The 19,493-nt window shown below is 45.5% G+C and overlaps 1 protein-coding gene across 1 annotated transcript in view; it reads left to right on the forward strand.

Annotated features, from left to right (window-relative positions):
- The window catches only part of LOC138612511 (transcription factor SOX-6-like), a 133,011-nt gene that overhangs the window by 2,069 nt on the left and 111,449 nt on the right, over window positions 1-19,493 (forward strand). The window contains exon 2 of the mRNA XM_069685818.1: window positions 16,721-16,790. The gene's annotated coding sequence lies outside the window, so the exon portion shown is untranslated. The remainder of the gene's footprint in view (window positions 1-16,720; window positions 16,791-19,493) is intronic.

The following is a 19,493-nucleotide window of genomic DNA, read 5'->3' on the forward strand; positions in this document are numbered from 1 at the left end:
GCGGCTGCTCGCCTGTAGATAAGGAGCTTTTACAGAAACACAGAGTGAGCGAGAGATCACACATGCTGGACTAAAATGAGTCTGAAAACCGCTAAAGAGGAAGCGCTAAGTCCGGACAAGTGCCTCTGATTTGTGAAGACATTAAAGCTTTTATATCTTCGTTACTCTTGTGTTTGAAGTTTAGCATGTAAGTGCAGCTTCCCCAGCAGCAGCTGTAATTGTTTTACGCGTCCACATTTTTGTTTGCACATCAAATCACTCCTTTATTCAGACTTTTAATCGCCCGGCTTCACAGATCGTCCAGCTGTCACACAGACGTGCCCACACCGGCCTGCGCAGTAAATCACAATTTCCAACAAGTTGTTTAATTGTTTGGACTGTGGCAGAACAATTTATAGACCCCCCCTCCCCCCTCCTCCTCCTCCTCTCTTGTAAGCGAGAGTGTCTGTCTGAAAAACAATCCGAGCTGGTGGGGGTCGCTGGAGTTGATCTCCTGTGGCATTTTGTTTGGAGCAGGTGCTGCGGGTTGAACTTCCCTCATAAGGTAAAGTGGCATTAGAGTGTCCAAATGGCAGACTTATATATAGGCTGCCAATTCAGCACATTGTCCCGGGCTGCATGCTCGCGCGCTCTGCGCTGTCTGAGCGAGACTTTTTCTTTTTTTTTTCTCCTCCTTCTCCTGCGCGCTGACAACAGGCGGACAGGCCTGAACACAGCGGCGGGCCGGTCACTGTGTGGTCCATTAGGAGTCTGTCAGCGACGTGAAATCACTATTAGGAGCGGTGCGTAAAATGCCCCCATTGGCACGTTTGGATTAATCCGCACCTGTGATTTAAAGGAAAGAAAATATGTCCTCTCTGCTTTTAAAAATCCAACTTTTCTTTTTGCCAGCTGAAAATAAAATTCACGAGCCTCACGTGGAATTTAATTTTATGATATGATAAAAACAATTAGGCTCCATTTTCTGACATCTCTCCCACACACACACACACGTTCCTTTCCAGCATCAACACCTTCATTTATTTTACACTAAAATTCCATCCTGAAAATGTCTTTTAATTTGCCCTGACAGAGCGCATGCTCGTGTTAGTGCACTGCAAGGCAAACCTCAGGCTCTAATTGTCATACTTAGAAATCCTTCCATTACTCACACTTAATTCTAATATAGCAAATATATTTCCTGGACTCAGAGAGGCCTTTCTTTTCCAGTGTGGCACTGCAGAGAGAGAGAGAGGGCACAGGCAGTTGGAAAGACTGAAGATGGAGAGATTTGACGGAGGAGAGAGACAGAGAGTGAGATGAAAGAGAGGAGGGGGAGGACTGCTTCGAATTTAGAGACTGTCACCGTCCGGCTCAACGTTTTTCAGGCTCCTCGTTCTGCAGGATCAGAATTGTTTAAGGATGCATCCTCATGTTTCACTGTTATTCTTCCTCCCCTGTCTGTGGAGCCGTCCTCCATCACAGCTCGGTGTTTAAGTGCTTCCACATGTTGTTTTTTTCAAGATGTCATTCACCTTCATCGGAAAACCGTCGCTCCACCATTTTAAGCCTGTGGCCGATCCGGAGAGTCCTAATTATTTGTTGTCGGGCTCTTTGAAAAAGACACCAGCTCCCAAATTGGACATGTGTTGTACAAACACAAATTAAACATTTAGCCCTAAGTATTTCTCCCCGGCTCCTAAGTGCATATTAGTCAGCCTATACTTATCTCTGGCCCGACGGCACACCCAAATTGCAGTGTTGCTGCTGTAAAAGAAAGGCTGAGGCCCCCGGAGAATGAGCACTTGAAGCGCGCTGGCAGATGCCCATAAGTTTCTCAACCACAATGCAAGCTTAGGTGTGTGTGTGTGTGTGTGTGTGTGTGTGTATGTATATAATGTGTATGTTTTTTTGACTGTCGACATAAACAGAGCTGTCATGTGTTCCTTTTTGTGCGGATAAGTGTGCTCAAGTGCAATTTGTCGTTTTATGTGTGTGTGTGTGTGTCAGTGTATGTTTTTTTTCCAGGTGTGTGTGTTTGAATGTCCAAGTATGTTTAAGTGTGTGTGTGTGTGTGTGCGTGTGCATGCATGTCCTTTTGCACAGCTCGGTGTGTGTATGTAAAAGCATCTCTCTGTCTTGTGTGTGTCTTTGCATCATGTGTGTCTAAACGTCGTCGTTAAGGCCTGCATGTTCTTCACTGTGTGTGTGTGTGTGTGTGTGTGACAGAGTGTGTGTGTCCTGCTGGGCGGGCGTACTCTCTCTGTGGATCCCTCCTCTGTTCTCCACCAGCACATAACCTTGGAAGCAGCTTTTTCATCCCCCCCTCCCCGAGCGGAGAATAACGAGGGGCCGCGCTCATTCTCCTCTCCGCTCGCTCTCAATGCTCGGGCTAACCTTTCCTCTCTGCCGCTGCTTCTCCACCACCTGCTCCCCACCGGCCAATTACAAAGCTCAGAGTGAGAGCTCACCTGACACACCAGTGGCCCCTCACTCCTTCCTCTTTCTTCCACATCGTCAGTATTTAGACTAAATCTTTGTTCAGCGTGCGGCCTAAGTTCACCGAGTTCATCCTCCTCCTTCTCGCCTCTCTTCTCCTTTGACTCTTTCTTCTTCAGCCGCTCGGGGTGTGTGTCACCGCCGTGCGATGACTGCATCATTAACAATGGCTATTATGTACCTGTGGACTGAGTAAGAGTTATACATGCATGGTTTACACAAGAGCCTTTGACAGATGACGGCTGCACTCTTAGCACAGTCACAAGGCTGGCGCCCTGTCGAGAGAGAATAACAAGGGGTGGCTTAAATCCACATGAAACTGAGCCGCGTTTTAATATATTATATAAGATGACTGGTGATGAACGTGGTCTCAAATGTTGTTTCTTCTGTTGTGAGTTTAAACAACACGGCGTCGCTCTCTCTGCTCTGTGGAAAAACTCACCATCACTCTCTCCAGCTGCCTCGTCTCCGGGCTGTCTTCATGAAAACGCAGGGAACCCACCAATTTAAGTAACGAGCATTAATTCCTGCAGTGAGTCGACAAATCCAACTCATAATATTTGTACATATGAAGTACTGCAGGGTGGATTATCCCTCCGTGCTGAAGCCAGGATCCTTTTAAATCACTTGCACAGTGAAGCTAAATGATGCCGGGGCTTTATCTCGTGTGTGGTTACAGCGACTTCATCAGAGTGTCTGCAGAAAGGGCCGCGCCGCACCGTCTCAGAAAGCCACCCGAGGCCGGTCCCTGTTTGGAACAAGGCACAGAAAGGGAGGACAGCGTGCGGGCTTAAATTAGTTTAGTCATAAAAATGATTTCATTTGGTGTAAAGAGTTACGCTTTGTGGAGCTGAAGCTCTGCAAGTGGAGAAACAGTCAGACACGTGAAACAAAGTGACCTCTTCATGAGCATTTACTTTACTTCTTATGTAGAAAAAGTCAAATTAAGTCAAAGTTTTTAAAACAAATTGAAAGTTATAATCTCAAAGATCTCAGTTTCGTTCTCTTTGGCGGCACCTGTGGCGATAAACGGTAATTACAGGAGCACACTTCTCAGATATCCAGACAGTGCTGCATGTGTGACGTCCACGGTTGGCTCCGGTTGTAACTCTTGATTTTCCTGGCTGATGGTCGCTTTCCTTTTCAGACTGTTTGCTTCATCTGAGCGTCGAGTTTGTTTCTTCTTCTTCTTCACTTCTTGTTGAAGTTGTAACTGTAGTCATCCATCTTTTCTTTGTTTGTTCAGCCATAGTAGATTACTGTTTACTCACAACACTTGCAGAGAGCGGAAAAGCAGCCGCTTAGCTCCGCCTACCCTCTCTGGCAGACCAACCACTGCTTGCTGATGGAAAATGCGTCACTAACTGGGCACGTCGCCACAGACACCCAGCCTGTAATACTGCGAATGCAAAATCTTTCATCAGTGGGCCATCGGCTCAATCACCATGTGTTACCTCATTCGGTGATAGATAGTGACTTCACAGACTTTTATTTACATTTACACGAGATTATTACTTTAAATTACAGCGATTACTGAAGTGCAACAAAGTTACACCGCCGTCACATGTACATTTACTTTCCTTCTCACGCAGAGAAAGTCAAATGTTCTTAAAGCACAGCGGCAGCAGGGTTAACCTCTGCTCTCCATCTGAATACTTAACGCTGACCTCCATAGAAACAAAGCTTTAAATATAAAAACAGATCGGCATCAAAAGTTGTTTTTCGTCTCGGCTTGCTCATGGAAATCTCATCACTGTCACTTTATTGTTTCACTTTAATCACTGAAGACATCACTCAGGATGTTCTTCCTCCTCTGCACGTGATGGACGTCTGCGCTCTGCCAGGAACAAACCTGGAGAAGCCTCCTGCAGCGCGGCCGATTCTTCGCTAATTCGTGGACATAAATTAAAAGATTAAAGTGTTGTAGTTGTTCTCTTGGGTTCAGCCAATGGGAGCGCAGACTTCAGGTATTTCTAACAAGACTACAGGGTGACCAGGTGACTGACACTGGTGCTCAAGTGGCTCTTTATCTGCCAGTCACGGCCTTGGATTGCAGCAGCAGCAGATGCTTTGGTGATTACGCTGCTGCTGATGATTTTACAGAAAAGAGAATCACATGCGAGCATGTCTGCGTGTCCGCGAGCTGCAGTGTTTTTCCATCTTACTTCTCTTCTGTCCTCAACAGGGACGTGTTTGTAGCTCTGCAGAACATCATCAGGAATATTTAACATATTACACGCTTCTCTTTAATCGACTTCCTGAGACGACTCGGCCTGCCGTGTGCTTAACATAATGCAGGGAGTCAATATGGGAAAGTGGGTGTCATGAGCAAACATCTGCTGGTTTGGTTTATCCTGCTTAAGAACCAGACGGGCGGGGTTTGATGTGTGAGACAATACGAGTGCCTGAAAGTTTTGACAATCAAATGAAAGTGTTTGAAGATACATTTACTCGTCCTTTGTGGGACTGACAGCCGAGCTCGCTCCCTCTGAATTATCATGACACATAAGCCCCACCCCTCCGCCACTCCCTGCAGCTTAAAACAAACAAAGACAAATTATTTGCTCTGCCTTTTGATAATAGTCTGTTGTTAATGTTGCAACGAACCCCTCTCAGGTGCCACACTTGAACATGAGGGCCATTTCTCAGCGTTGTAGTTCAAGTCAACACTGCAGGTTTCCTTTTGAACCTCCAGCATCAATGAGTGTGTTCAAACACGGAGGGAGAAAAGAGACGCGCTGAGATGTTTGTGGGGAGGAGAAGGCGTCCTGCGCTGCCCTGCCTCTCTGAAGCCCCAACAATCAGAAGCACATGTAACTGCACGTACTCACATCACATTGTTATGCATACAACAAGATTCAAGCAGGATGTCTTCCATAACGTGTTGTCTTAGCTCTTTACACTCTATTATGCATGACTCATTAAACTGGTGCATTGTGTAAACAAGGTGGGAGAGTAATTGGACGTATCAGAAGGAGCATCAGTAACCTTTACAATGACACGTATCATGTTGTGCATGCAACAATGTGAGCGTTAAAAACAACCTGCTACATTTCTGTTCAACTCTTCTGCAAGTTTTTTGTTGTACTGATGTAATTTAGTCACACAACATGTGGGGAGCTTTGAAGCAGCAGAAGCCCAGATATCCTGATTCCTTCATTTATCCTTCATTTCCCATCATGCAACTCAGTAGCGTCTCTTTATTGGCCGACATCTTTCTCTCCTCCTTTTGTCCTCGAGACCAGTTTGTTTAATTACCGGCCCGTTCGTCGCGTTTTATGGCGTCATCTTTGTTGTACGGCCTTCATCTTCTTCTTACCGCCACCTACTGGACCGGCGCTGCAGTGCAGTTACTTTTACTGCTTCTCCAAACGTCATTGGCCTGATTTGCATAATCTTCCCGGGACTTTAGGCCGCTGTGAAAACGCAGACAACAACGGGCCTCAGAGACCATTTAGTTCCTTGAAGAACTAAAAGAACTTTTGGTCGATGAGCGCCTTCATTTGGCTCCCACCTCGACAAACACAGCGAAATAGATAAACAGACTTCAAACAGCTGCAAACAAGCCGGCGTGATTGTTCTCTGAGCTCATGTTTACTCTGCTTTTATAATTCTCCTCCCTTCTGAAGAAGTGTCACCCTCCTCTCAAAGCGGCCTGGCTAACCTTCACTTTACTCGTAGTGGTTTGGAGTAATGGGGCGTGGCAGCATGGTGCGGGGCGCGAGGCCTCCGAAATGTCCCTGTGGTGAAGCAGCGAGGGCCAAGATACCGAGGTCCCACCCACTGAAGCCCAAATCCAATTGGTCTTCAGGCAGCTTGTCTACGCAGGGCGCTGCCATGGTTTCCAGGCCGTAAAGAAGCCTTTAATCGAGCCGTTGTCATCATGAGATGGTGGTGAGTGTGTTGGCTCGCGTTGGAGAGATGGAGAACACAGGAGGAACAGAGGAAAGAGAGAGAGAGAGAGAATGAGCGTATCTACTGTGTGCCTCAGAATAAACATGTCGGGCTTGACGGACAGCTCTGAAAGCAGCCTGTCTGCTCGATGCACACACATCAGGTTCATTCCTTGTGTCATGAAGTTCCCAGGGCTGCACAGCGCCTGGGAACGTATTCCTAATGCTCCTGACACGCTCCAGCCTCATGTCTATTTGTATATATGGTATGCTATGTTCTGTGCACGCTGTTGGATTAGCGCAAGTGTGGATTGTGGTGTCCGGCGATGACGGGGTGTGCAGAGGAGCGCGCGCTGGCTCGGGTATCGAGCTGACGGGGCGCGGGCCTCAGGTTTCTGCTACGTTATCTAACACACTGAAGATGGTCGGACGGACGGACGGCAGCGCGGTGGCCTGCTGACATTTGTGCCCGAGAGTTTCACACACACGAGAGAAAAGCTCGATGGACTTCATGTGTGCTGTTGTGTGAAGAGATTTGCTGGCTCTAAACGGGAGCCACCTGTTGGGGTTTTTCAAACTTCTACTGTTGACATCAAGTTGTGGGAGCAAACATTGTCTAACAGTTCAGCCCGAGATGAGACGACATTGGAAACAACCAATCAGCTTAACCATGCCACAGTATAGTTAGAGGTAGTTCATTTGTCTTGGCTCCAGCTGGAGTGTAACCAAATAAAACAGTCGTTTGCCTCGGTCCCTGCAGCCGATGGTTCCCTGAAGGAGGGCCGGCCGCTGCAGGAGGGAAAGCGCTGCCTCAGCAGGCTGCTCGCTCTCGCTCTGTGTCTCCCTGTTTAATATGGGAAACATACGTAGGCCGGCCTGTGATGTCAATTGTTATTGCTGGAGGCCTGCTATAGGAAAAATCTCATTTGCCTTTGTAAAGCACTGTAGTGAAAAGGAGCTTATGTCATAAAGACTCTGTTGTGGTGCTGCGGGGCCGGCCGTGTGCGCGTGTGTGTGTGTTTGTCTTAAAGTGTCACTATACTTTGACCCATACATTGTGGATTTCACGTGTGTTTTCCTCACATTTGTGATGTTTCAATGGACAATGCTCTCCGTGCCTGTTTGTTCCCGGTGCACACAAAGGGAGTTAAGCAGGGGCCTTTTGTGCAGGAGATTTATGAATGAGAGCTGCTATTGTAGCTGCCGTGAATGATTACATATTTCTTCTGCCTGCCTCTCTTTGATTGTGTGTGCTCTTTGTCGTTGTGCAACTCTGTGACTATTGATGGTGGAGGATAAGGTACAAGATAGCAGTGATGAAGGAGGCAGTCGTGTGTGCATCAGCTTGAAGAGACTGAAACATCCAACCTGTTTAACATAACACAGACGCCTTCTAACTAAAGTCTTTTGTGTTATAAGTACTAGAAATGTGTTTTAAACCAAATTCAAACTATTGCCATTTAATTGCCGTCTCCTCTGTGAGCCCAACTTTAATTGGGGGGAGGTTATGTTTGGCTTTTGATTATGAAAATTGAGGTCATTAATTCCACAAACCAATCATAGCAACAGGAATACAACGTTACACCCAACGTTAGCCTCGTCTACGTGTTCTTACCGACTGTCTGAGGCGTTCAGTTGATTGCAGTTGAATGTTGTGGAAGTTTTGGCCGTTCACGATCTATTTTTATTTAGGCTAACGCTAAAAGCAATCTGTAACTCACCATCCAGTGCTACATGAGATATTTGTCAGACAGCAGGACCTCTGATTCTGACTCGGGTGACTCAAACATGCACGACACTGAGTAACACGAGCCGTTACGTGCAGAGGCAGGCACGTGATCAGCCACTCCTCCATCAGCCACTCCTCCACGGGCGAGACGAGTGGTTTTCTAATAGTTTGTATGCAGAGGTGTCGAGTAAAAGTAAAAGCAGACTACTTGTGTAAAAAAGGAAAGAGTAGCTCACTTAAAAAGTACTCTAGTTAGTGAGTTACTTTCCCACCCCGCTGATTTTGATCAAACTGGGCCCTGTGTTTACATGTTTAGGTGTCAAAACAACCTGAGATGGACCTTTTGTTAAAGAAGAGCCTTTGTTTAACCAGAAACAGCAGTTAGAGCTCTCTTCAGCCACCAGACTCCATTGACAAAAACAGTAATTTAACCTGACAGAACACGGGAGTAGCTGATGGGCTGCGGCTGCCTTGATCGGTTAGTTTGTTTGTGTTTTAAAGGGTTTGAATTAACGTGTGTTACGACGTGTAACGAGGCAGCGGTAGACCAGCAAGTCCCGTGCTCTGCGAGGTAACATAAATGTTCTCTGGTGGCTTTGAAGAGAGCGATCTAACGGCTGCTTCTGGTTAAACTTCCTCTTTCCTGTCCCATTCATGGCTCACTCACGTTATGCGTCGGGCCCGGGTAGCTGCAGCCCAGCTCTCCTTCTTCGCTTCGCACTCAGCGCCGCAGTTTTTTTGATGCGATGAATGACACTTTGATCTGATTGGCCTGTTGTCGATGCGATGCATTTGACTGGCGTCTGATCCAAGTCAGTTTTCTTTCTAGCTCGCAATATCCGTAGATAAATATTTCCCTCAGTAACAGATGGATGTACAAATGTAGTGAATTACTTTACTTCATTTAAAACATACTTAAAGGAGCGACTCACTCCTGGAAAAAGCTCCTGTCAGTCAAAGCTGGTGTTCTGCAATAATATTTGAAATTGGCGCCATAGCTGTGGAGAAAGTTGGACAAACAGCTCCCTGGCAGGTTTTCCAGGGCCCATTGGAGAACAGGATAGCGTCCTCCAAACGCGCAGAGCCAAATTGCATTTTTTCCTACCATAATGACATTAGCTCCCCGTCACAGCATGATAGGACTGAGGTTGAAAATCGGAGAACTGGCCCTTTAAGTAAAAGTAAAATGACTGACTGCTCAGTAACAGTAACGTGAGCATTTGTACTTCGTTACTTCCACCTCTGCCTGTGAGCATATTTAAAGCTGCTTTTCCACAGGCTTTAACAGACTTGTTTCACTCGTGTGCATTGAGTCAGTTAACAATTAAAAATGTTCTTTTCACTAACAGATGAATCTGATGTAGATCTGTGCCCAGTTCCATGTGTACTTGTGTCAGTGGAGTTCCACTGGTTCATTTCCAGCTGCAAATCTGTGTCAATGTGTCAGCGCTGCTTAAAATACAGCCCTGACTGCGTCACTTTTCATTATCACAGCGTACAAATAATGGCCTCTCCTGATAAACAGCTCCAAATTGAGCTGGGACACAAAATGTGAGTGGCATCATAAAAAGCCAAGGACTGAAAAATGCGGCTGGGCGGATATCGGATCAATAACTGTTAGCCGTGTAATCACTCTCTCTGACTGAATCTCTCGAGCGGGGAAGAGTCTGCTTCAGCCCGCGGACAGATCCAGTGAAGGAAAAAAGTCGTGCTCTGCTCGTTAATAAAATTGATGAAATATTAATTCTTTATAAAAACATGTCACCGCAGCGCAACAAGCACGAGCAGAGGGGAGTTTGGGTCGTGCAGAGATCAGCTGTATGTTTGATTCCTTTTATGAATACAAATCGTCGACGTATGAAGGAGGAGAAGATTGGGATTAAACCTTTGATATTTATTACAGTTGTTTCTGTGTTTTTTCCGCCTCCACCTCGACGAGCCTCCCCTCACATCCAGCGTCCTCCCCGCGCTGTACGGAGCAGCAGATTTGTGCGCTGTCCTCTAAATCATTTCCCTCTCTCGCAGATTGCTCCCTGCTGGAATATTGGCCTGACAGCCGTTTTTTTCCTCTCCCTCTGCTCCCCCAGTGGACTCATTTACATTTATGCACGCAGCAATTAATTACAGGCTGGCGCTGGCCTTGTAAATTAGAGGGAGCCGAGGTCGCGCTCATTATTGCCCCTGACAGTTAAAGCCTTGTTTGGGTCGTGACAGGGTTGACTTCGGGCTGGGACGGTGGGAGCGCCGCGGTGCTTGGCTGCTCTTCATACATCTGATATCACTTTGAATGAAGACGCTTTATTTGCTTGAAGAATATGTTATTTTGCACTTACAGAAAAAGCAGTGCGACGTTTTTTCCCTCCTGTTTTCGCAGGAGGTCATCATTCCAGGCCTTTTGTTTCGTCTTTTCGCCTCATGCCTTCTGTGTGTTTTGGGGGTCTTTCATCCAAATACTTGTGGAGGAGGGGGTTTCTATAGACCCAGGAGTCAGCCAGGAGACTTCTCACGGTATTGGCCTTTTCATGTGAAGACGCTTCAACTTTTTCCGGCTCCTTCCCTCACAAGGCCCTTCTTTCTTCTCTGTCACGCAGCGATGTGTTTGTGCATACCTTACCAGCTCGACAAAAGAAGGGAGAGATCCTATTCACTTCTGCCTTTGACATTCACCTCTTGTTTTTACAATCTTTCCAAGGCGCGCTGTTTGCACAGTGGAACAGGCTTTGTCTTGAAGGAGCGAGACAATGCCGAGTGCAATAATGTAATCTCCTCGGGGTAGAGGCGAGCAGAGGGGCGAGGTTTAGATGTATGTGCTGGCGCTTGCCCCAACCATCCCTCTCCCTCCCTCCCTCCCTCCCTCCCTTTACTTTAGCAATATTTCATGTTAACAGCGACTTAGGAAAGAATACATGTTGTCACTTAAGCCTCTGTAATGTTCACCCAGCTCTTTTGTGAAGGGAACACAAAGGCTTTTCACTCATGCAAACATCCACTTCCCTGGTTCCACCTTTTAAAGGTGTTCTGAGCAGCACTTTGCCCACCCACATGCATATCTGCTACTCTGTCTTTTCTATCAACACAAGCACAAAGCAGCTACATCGAAACTTGATCTTTATTGAACTTTAAGCAAGTGTTTTAGCAGCTGAAACCCAACCACACATGCACGCTGTAAACCCGACAATCAGCCACCCTTGGAGTGTGCAACACTACCTGAATAGCCTAATTCTTGCACCTATCCTGCAGCCTAGCCCACTTTGCACAGTGATTAACAAGGTGTGTGCAAGTGAGAGAGTATGCAGGATACCCACCAAAATTAGCGCTGACGCCAGTTTTTCAGACCCGCTTATAGATGCCGATTGTCTCTTTTCCCATTGCCAGTGAAGTACTCTCCTGTCGGCCTCTTTTCTGCTGCGTCTGACGTCACAAATGCGTTTATCAAACTTGGCGCCAACAAATTTGTAACGATGTTCGAGCACTGCTCAGACGGAGACGTGCGGAATTTGTAGCCGAGATGGCGAGGAGTCGCAGAAGTTACAGACAGAGCATAGCATCGCGCCGGAAAGGGGGCGGAGATTAGCATGTCCACACAGGTTTTGTGTTCCCATCAATGCTGAACGGTGATAATTACCCGGGTCTACTGCAGAGTCATTTGACCCGGGTAATTATCGCCTGAATGATGATTGTAACCTTTCTCACTTAGCAGAAAAGCCGGGTGTTAGCGGGTGTTAGCTGGCTTTTTGACCAGTGGGAAAGCAGCTTTCTTCTCCAACCGATTCAACGCTATGAATGCATTTCTAAGAACATTGCCCTGATACCTACTTGAACCATTGTGGCTTCTGTAATATGATATGCTTTTCTCACTGATTAAAGGAAGAGAAGTTGTTTGCCTGCATCCCTCAAGAAACAACATAATCGAGGCCTGTCCAACATGGCCGTCACTCCTCTGATACCGAACGTGTGTTATAAGCTCATCATTTATGGGTCAAGTGAGGCTCATTCTGGTGTAATTGCCCATATGATTGGTTGGAAACATACTCTGCTTCCTATGGTGCGGACATGGAAGTGGCAGCGCGGAGCCTCATGTGGCGCGACGCTCATTCAGAGAGCTTCTGTCTCATAGAGTTCCATTGTTCTTCCTCCAGTGTGTCCGCGTCTGCACAAGTGGCATTGACAGCTGCAACAAGACAACATTTGGGACTGTGCATATTTTGTTGTGTGAATGTGTGCATTCATTGTGCAGGTGCAGCACTCACTCTTAATATAATACAGTGTATCTCCTAGTTTTTGAGCCGTGTCTTTTCCCTCTCTTGTTACCGTCAGTAATTCTGTGATATCATGAGTTTACAAGCGTCTGGCCTTTTGTTTTAGCCGCTCTAAGAGCTTCTCTGCTGCCGCTTTAACGGTTCGGTAACATGTGCCGTTTTACAGCTGTTGGACAGCGGGCCAAAAAGGTAGCTGTTACTTCCTGCAGTTGTCAGGAGGAGCCTGGAATGGCTTTATAACGTGCGTCTCCCATGTCAGCATGACAGAGGTGCATGAGCACAGCAGTGATAGGGACTGAAGAGGAGGAACATGCAGGAAAATAATGTGTGACTTTTTATGCAAAGGGAAGAAGAACAAATGTGGGCCTGTCGTCTGATAGAGAGTCTATCTGTGTGGGTCTGTTTGACTGCTGGTTAATGACTCACTAAGCCAGGAGAGCTTCTTTCTCTTTGACTCTTCAGGTATTTGTGTAAGAGGCTGGTATGATCAAAATCAGAGTATTAACATACAAATGGAACAAGTTGTAATCTTGAAGATCTCAGTTTTGTTATCTTTGGCAGCGGTTGGCTCCGGTTGTAACTCTTGATTTTCCTCTCTGACGGTCGCTTTCCTTTTCAGACTGTTTGCTTCATCCGAGCGTCGAGTTTGTTTCTTCTTCTTTGGATTTTCACTTCTTGTTGAAGTTGTATCTGTAGTCATCCATCTTTTCTTTGTTTGTTCAGTCATAGTAGATTACTGTTTACTCGCAACACTTGCAGAGAGCGGAAAAACAGCCGCTTAGCTCTGCCTACCCTCTCTGGCAGACCAACCACTGCTGGCTGATGGAAAAAGCGTCACTAACTGGGCGCCACTAAAGTCGCCACAGACACCCAGTCTGTAATACTGCAAATGCAAAGGCTTTCATCAGTGGGCCATAGGCTCAATCACCATTGTTACTTAACAGACATTTATTTAAATGAAAACCTTCCAGATTATCACTTTAAATGAGGCTTACAGGCTCTAGAAAGCTTTCTTTTTGTACCCACCAAACACATCACATCAGAAACGATCCTTACATGTGTCAAACTAAAACATTTGCAGCTCACTTTGTTACCAGAAGTTACTGACATCATGACCTTTAGCTGATGGTGGAAAAACAACAACATTTCGTGACAGTAAATTACACTTAAAGCCAAACGATGACGACTGTCCCACCCTGTTTTCTACCGCTCTTTGTTCCTGCTTCGAACATGCAAATGCAAAGTTCACACAGAGTTAATATGCACATGTAGGAGCCTGAATATCTACAGCGGCAGGTACTGAAATCTATATTCATGAACTCACCTGCCACTCCCTTAATAAGAGCATTATGGAAACACTCCTGCACACAGATAATTACAATTAATAGATCTATTATTTAGGACCTTATCTTCCCTGATTGTATCTCCAAATACAATATGCAATATGCACACACATGTTCATGTGGGAACACAAATGCATGAGTCTGTTTGTGCAGGATTCATGCATGTAAGTGTTTTGCTGCAGCCGAGTGTGTGTGTGTGTGTGTGTGTGTGTGTGTGTGTGTGTGTGTGTGTGTGTGTGTGTGTGTGTGTGTGTGCGTGCGTTCAGCAGCAACTCTCCTCTGCTGGGCAGCCAGCTGTCTCGCTGATTACCCAGCATCCTCCAGGTGTCAGATCTGCCATCTGCAGATGAGTGGCAGGGCATGTGGAGCGGAGGAATGGAGGGAAGGAAGGGGGGGTAAAAAAAAAAAAAGGGGGGAGAAAAGAGAATAACTGGTTCTGCAGACATTTGGAGCGTGTTCAGACGGGTCATCAGAAGCCGCGCAGTGCGAGCGGCGCTCAGGGGATTCCAGTCGCTCGATTACAAGACGCCTGGCTTTTTAACTTTTCTTTGGCAACGCAGCATTTTACTTAAAAAAGAAGGAAAGCAAGAAATAAAGAAGTTGCGTCTTAAAGAAATGTTTGCAGGGATGTTTCACACAGCGTGCGTTTCTGCCGATTATTTGTTATCATCATTATTATCAGGAGAACTTCTTCGTGCACAAGCCTTTGAGTTGTGGTCAGAATTGCCCTTAATTGTGCCCTGAGAGGAAAAATGCATCCAAGAGAGAATCATTTGCTTGATTAAGGACATGAATAAAAGATCATACATGCTCAGTGTTTGCTTTTTTCTTCATTGTTCTCAATTAGCCTCAAATGGTGGAATCAAAGGCGTGTTTGTGTTGCCCTTTGTACAACTTAGACGCTGCGTTAAGGCGCCGTCATGCTGCATCGCGTCAGAGGAGTGCTGCTGCGGTGTGTGTTGTTGCCCGGCTGTGTGAACGCAGCCTCTCTCTCCTTCAGCATCTCTCCATCATGTTCACTTCTTTCTTTAATTAGCCGCCTCCCACTCTGCATTACGACCGTCTCCATCCTCTCTCAATTTGGGGCCCTCTCTGCGCGGCCCGTCTCGATCACGGCGTCTTCAAAGCGCTCCGTCGGCAGTTTGACCTCTTTGATGTAATTATTTGTTTTCTGTGACCTCTGCTTCAGCAATGGGCTGTTTGTCGTGTGTGTCTGTGTGCGTGTGAGGCAGTAATAAGGCTGACCCCAGGTTAGCTCTCGGAGCGGTCCGTTTAAGCCCCAGCAGCGCAGGAATGACTCGCTGCCAATCTGATGAGAGCTTTCTTCTTCTTACTCTCATCGAGATCAATTTATGAGAGTAAATATCAGGCATCACTAACAGCATTACGTGCGATTGTGGCCAATTTATCCACTTCAAAGCCTCGTACAAGAATCACGCTGTCTGTAAGCGGCCGCTGGCTCCGCTCACAGAGGACCTCTGTTCTGTCCTGCACATCAGCTGCACAGGGAGCTCAGGTGGGTCCAGGCGGCGCTCGCTACAAAAACACTTTCCAATTCAAGCGTTCATACTTTGTCAAACCTCAGCTTGTTGGCGGGATGAGAAGAATTCTGACAGTGTTCGTTAAAATGAATCCTGATTCCAACGGCAACACGCTCTTCCTCTGAACGGTCCGGCACAAATAAACATGTTCTCACCGCTCTGAGAGATCTTTGTCCAAGTTCTCCTGCGACCCCGCACAATGGGAGAGAATGGAGTTTGGTTATTAGAGCTCGCAACATCGTCCACCTCCAACATGTCCTCGTTCTGTGTTAATTAAAGTGAAAACTGTGACTGTTAAAGGTCAGCTCTCAGGTTCTGGTTGGAAGAAGAGATGTGAGAAACTTAATGACCTGTTTGTCTCAACACCACGGATGTTTTTTCCGTCCTGAAACTGATTCTGATACCTAAACTTGAGTTTTAACACCGACTCCCCCTCTGAAACCAGGCCGCAGGTGAAAAAAGAACAATGCGTCATTGCTGGAAAAACACTGATTGCTGACTCGTTACATTTCCCCCGAGATCTGCACTGCTCTGGTTGTTATGCTCACCATAAAATCAGTTCTTCTTTGCTGCTTTAAAAAAGCAGTCCTTAGTGGAAGCCTGACTGCCGTGCAGGCTGCTGTGTCAGAGTGGAAGAAACAAGTTGATTCAGGGGGGTGGGTGCAGTGTAGGAGGCGTTCAGGATCCTGGTATCAGTATTGGAACAACAAAACACACCACTCTACATAAGTGGCAAAACCAAGGGCGTAGTTTTCGTTGTAACACTGGTGGGACGACTTTTTGATTTATTTCATTTAAATGAGCATGATTTAAAATGTGATTGTTCATGTGTTTATATGAGGACAGAATGATCTCTCTCTTCACAAACGAGTGATTATTGTGTCATCGCTGCTTGAAACTGAAGAAGAAATTACTTTAGCATCTCTGTGTCTTCATGTCCTCCTCAGTAACTTGTGTGTGTAGCAGGAAATAGGTTTTAACCTGTATTTTATCCATTCATTATAATGGATAAATGTAACTTTTGATACCGCATGCTTTGATGATGAGCTGTTTTCATTTCAGACGTCCCGCTGTCAGCAAAGACATTCAGGTCGCGATAAACCTCTTTATTTGCTCAAAATAAAAAAATATAAAAGAGACATAACTCCTAAAATAAAATCAATAAAACAAATCAGATTAACTCAAAATATGACCAAAAGCCGGCTCATCGTTCTCAGCAGAACACAAAACGTGTTTAAAGCATCAAATGCTTTTAAAGGCTTCCACTGCATCAGTCAAAGTAAAGAAACTGAAAGCAATTTTCAGCCTGGCCTTTAAATCAGAAACAAACATATTCACAGCAAAAGTTTCATCCCAAAATAATACATAGCTTTACCTTTAAAAACTGTCTTTTCTGTAATTAGTGTGAGACTGCCCTTTAATTGCTGATGATGACAAAAAACGTGCTGATAACTGTTCTTGTTTTTCCTCTTCTCAGGTGCCGTTCATGAATTTTAAAGTCATCCACAAGTGAGAAGAGGGTGTCGGAGTCGAAGTCTCTTATTCCTGTGAGTTCCCCCGAACATGTTTCTGCTTCGTCTTGTTGATGTTTTCGTGCCGCTGTTTGCCACTTTGGATGATAGTTTGTAACACATGGCAGATAATAAGATGTCGTAGAGAAGGCATCGTTGTTGGAACATGGTGTTTGAACACCGATGGTTGTGTTTGCAGAGCTAGTGTGTGTGTGTGTGTGTCCATGTAAGCAAACCAGTGTATGTCCGCTGCCTCTCTCCCCTCCATCGGCACATACAGAACGCTTTTGATTTGTTTCGCAGCGAATGCAGACCTCCACTCGGGTTAGTATTCTGCCTGTGCTCCCTCAATAGCTGCTTTCACTTGGGTGAAGAAAGGGGCCTTTTAAAGAGTCTCACAGGCCTCGCTCCAGGAGCCTTTCAGCACCGGGACCTACAGTATGCCTTTTAATGGACTTTCACTCTGTGAGCAATAAAGATTATATCTGGAGTCAAATCGTGCTGTAGGTAACACTAGCCTGAATTAAGCTGGCGCGGCCGCGCGGACGATCTCGATGGTTTGAGCAGAGACGGCAGACGTATGAAACGTACAGATGGGAGAGGAGGAAGAAAAGAGCGATCCGACCATCTGGCTAATCCCCCTGTTTAAGAATACTTATTAAGGCTCTCTCTAGTGGCTCGTGAGCCAAGCCACGGCCAGGTCAACAAGTGGCCCGTTTGATTCTCACTGGCAGCTCGCCTGCAGAGTGCACAGTCAGGCTTTGGTGTCTTGTTGAGCGTTATAACCTCTGTCCTGCAGCAGCTTGTATCGTAGACTTTACCTCTAGTTCCCACATAGGGGTCAAATCTGAGAGGTCACCGGTGATAAAAGTGAGAGGGAATCTCTTGCACACAATTAGATAAATTTTTTTTTTTTGCCTCAGCTTCTATTTTTGGACATTTTGCACCTTTTCATCCGCAGCAGTGGGAAGGAACTAAGGACAAATACATGTTAGATATCTGTGCTTTTATTTTAACACAAACATCTGAACATCTCCTCCTGACTGTTTCTGAACAGGCTCCTTCATTTAACCTTAATGCTTTTGAGTTGTGTTCTTTTTGTTGCATCATTGCACGCTGCCTTTTCGGAAGGTTTTTTAATCCCCCCTAAAATAGGCCGAGCCCCGTCCTCAATAATTTTGTGATAAAAAATATGTTATAAAATGTATCTACATATTAAACCATGGATGGATAGATGGCAAAAATGTATGAATAAAAACTGCAATGTACGTATTGACATTCCAGTGACGTGAGTGATAATGACCTTTGACCTTTGCTGCTTTTTCTGTGATTTGATGTGTCCAGCTGCGTGTGCGGGAAAGCCTCTCTTGCAGTTTCCTGTCATGTGTAGAAAAGGTTCAGATAAGATTTGGTCATGATTGAGTTTTTTTAAAATACTTTTTGAACAGAAATGCAGTGTGGAGAAACATTTCAACATTTCACTCCTCTGTTTCATAAGACAGGTGCGTAGGAGAGGAAAGAATCAGTCAAATAACAAGATTCACTTATTGCGAGTATAAAATGTAGCACGCACTGTCCGAAAATACATCTCAGGCAAACTTTGCCTGATGAAGGTCGAGCAGCGAAACGCTGCAAGCAAATAAATGTATTTCTGCTGGTGTGTGGGAGTTTACTCGAAAGTGTGAACAGAAATGCAAATAATTAAATGTGCCTGCGTTTTACACAAAGTGAAATGCTTGTTGTTCTGATTTATTATTGTTCTTGCATCAAAAATACGGAAGCCCTAAGCGGACACGCATCCATACATTTAATTTACTCCCGGCTCTTTCCTGAGATCTCGACTCATTTATCTCGTTATCTGCGGTTAATGACGCTGCACCACCGTAACGACAGATGATCACAACTCGTCTCCACAGAGTTACAAAAGCTCAGAACGGAGAGAAACGAGATGAATGGATCAGTTACACTGGAAAACAAAGATAGGCTTTGACTGTGGCTTAGATAACAGACAGACTTCAGATAGACAGTTTAGTTCTTGACTATCTTTAGCAGTGCTTTGAATTCTGGGTAAATTAAGACTTTTTTCAAAACAAAACAAAAATGGCTGACCGAGTAACCGCATCTAACTGCTAAAGTCCGTTTACCCAGCAGAAAATGTTTGTGTATTGGAGGTTATAAGGGCATAAAATTCAGCCAAGAGTGTAACAACAACAAAAGACCCTAATATGGAAAAAATTGCAGCAACAGTAAACAGTGTTAATCCGACCATAGAAAGGACCGTCAAAGAAGTTGTTACCATGGTAACATGGGTCTTAGAGCTGAGTTAGCCTGGGGGTAACCCAGCTAACAGGGAACGTTCCCATAACATTGGCTAACATTACCTACAAGTTCTAATAACGTTTGAAAGAAAACGTTTTAATCTAATATCCAAAGAACGTTTTAAGGATGTTTCTCATTTCAAATAAAGTTCTTGTAACGTTAAAACTTAAACTACAAAGGTAGAACATGCTCACTGCAACATCCTGAGGATCTCTAAAAGATCTTTGTGAAACCGGCCCAGCTTTGTTATCTGGGGATGACGAGAAAAATAAGTCAAAAAACCCCAGAAATTACTTGTTAATAAAATATATGGATTCATGTCCACTTCGGGCTTCCGTACAAAACGAAAACAAGCTAGCCCCCTGTATCTCCCCCGATCCCAGCCCCCTGACTCCTCTGCTGCCTGTGAATTAATCGTTC

The sequence above is a fragment of the Semicossyphus pulcher genome, unplaced genomic scaffold (assembly GCF_022749685.1).
Source record: "Semicossyphus pulcher isolate SPU_LCO1_2020_fin unplaced genomic scaffold, fSemPul1.0.p SCAF_8, whole genome shotgun sequence".
In the NCBI taxonomy this organism is placed as follows: domain Eukaryota; kingdom Metazoa; phylum Chordata; class Actinopteri; order Labriformes; family Labridae; genus Semicossyphus; species Semicossyphus pulcher.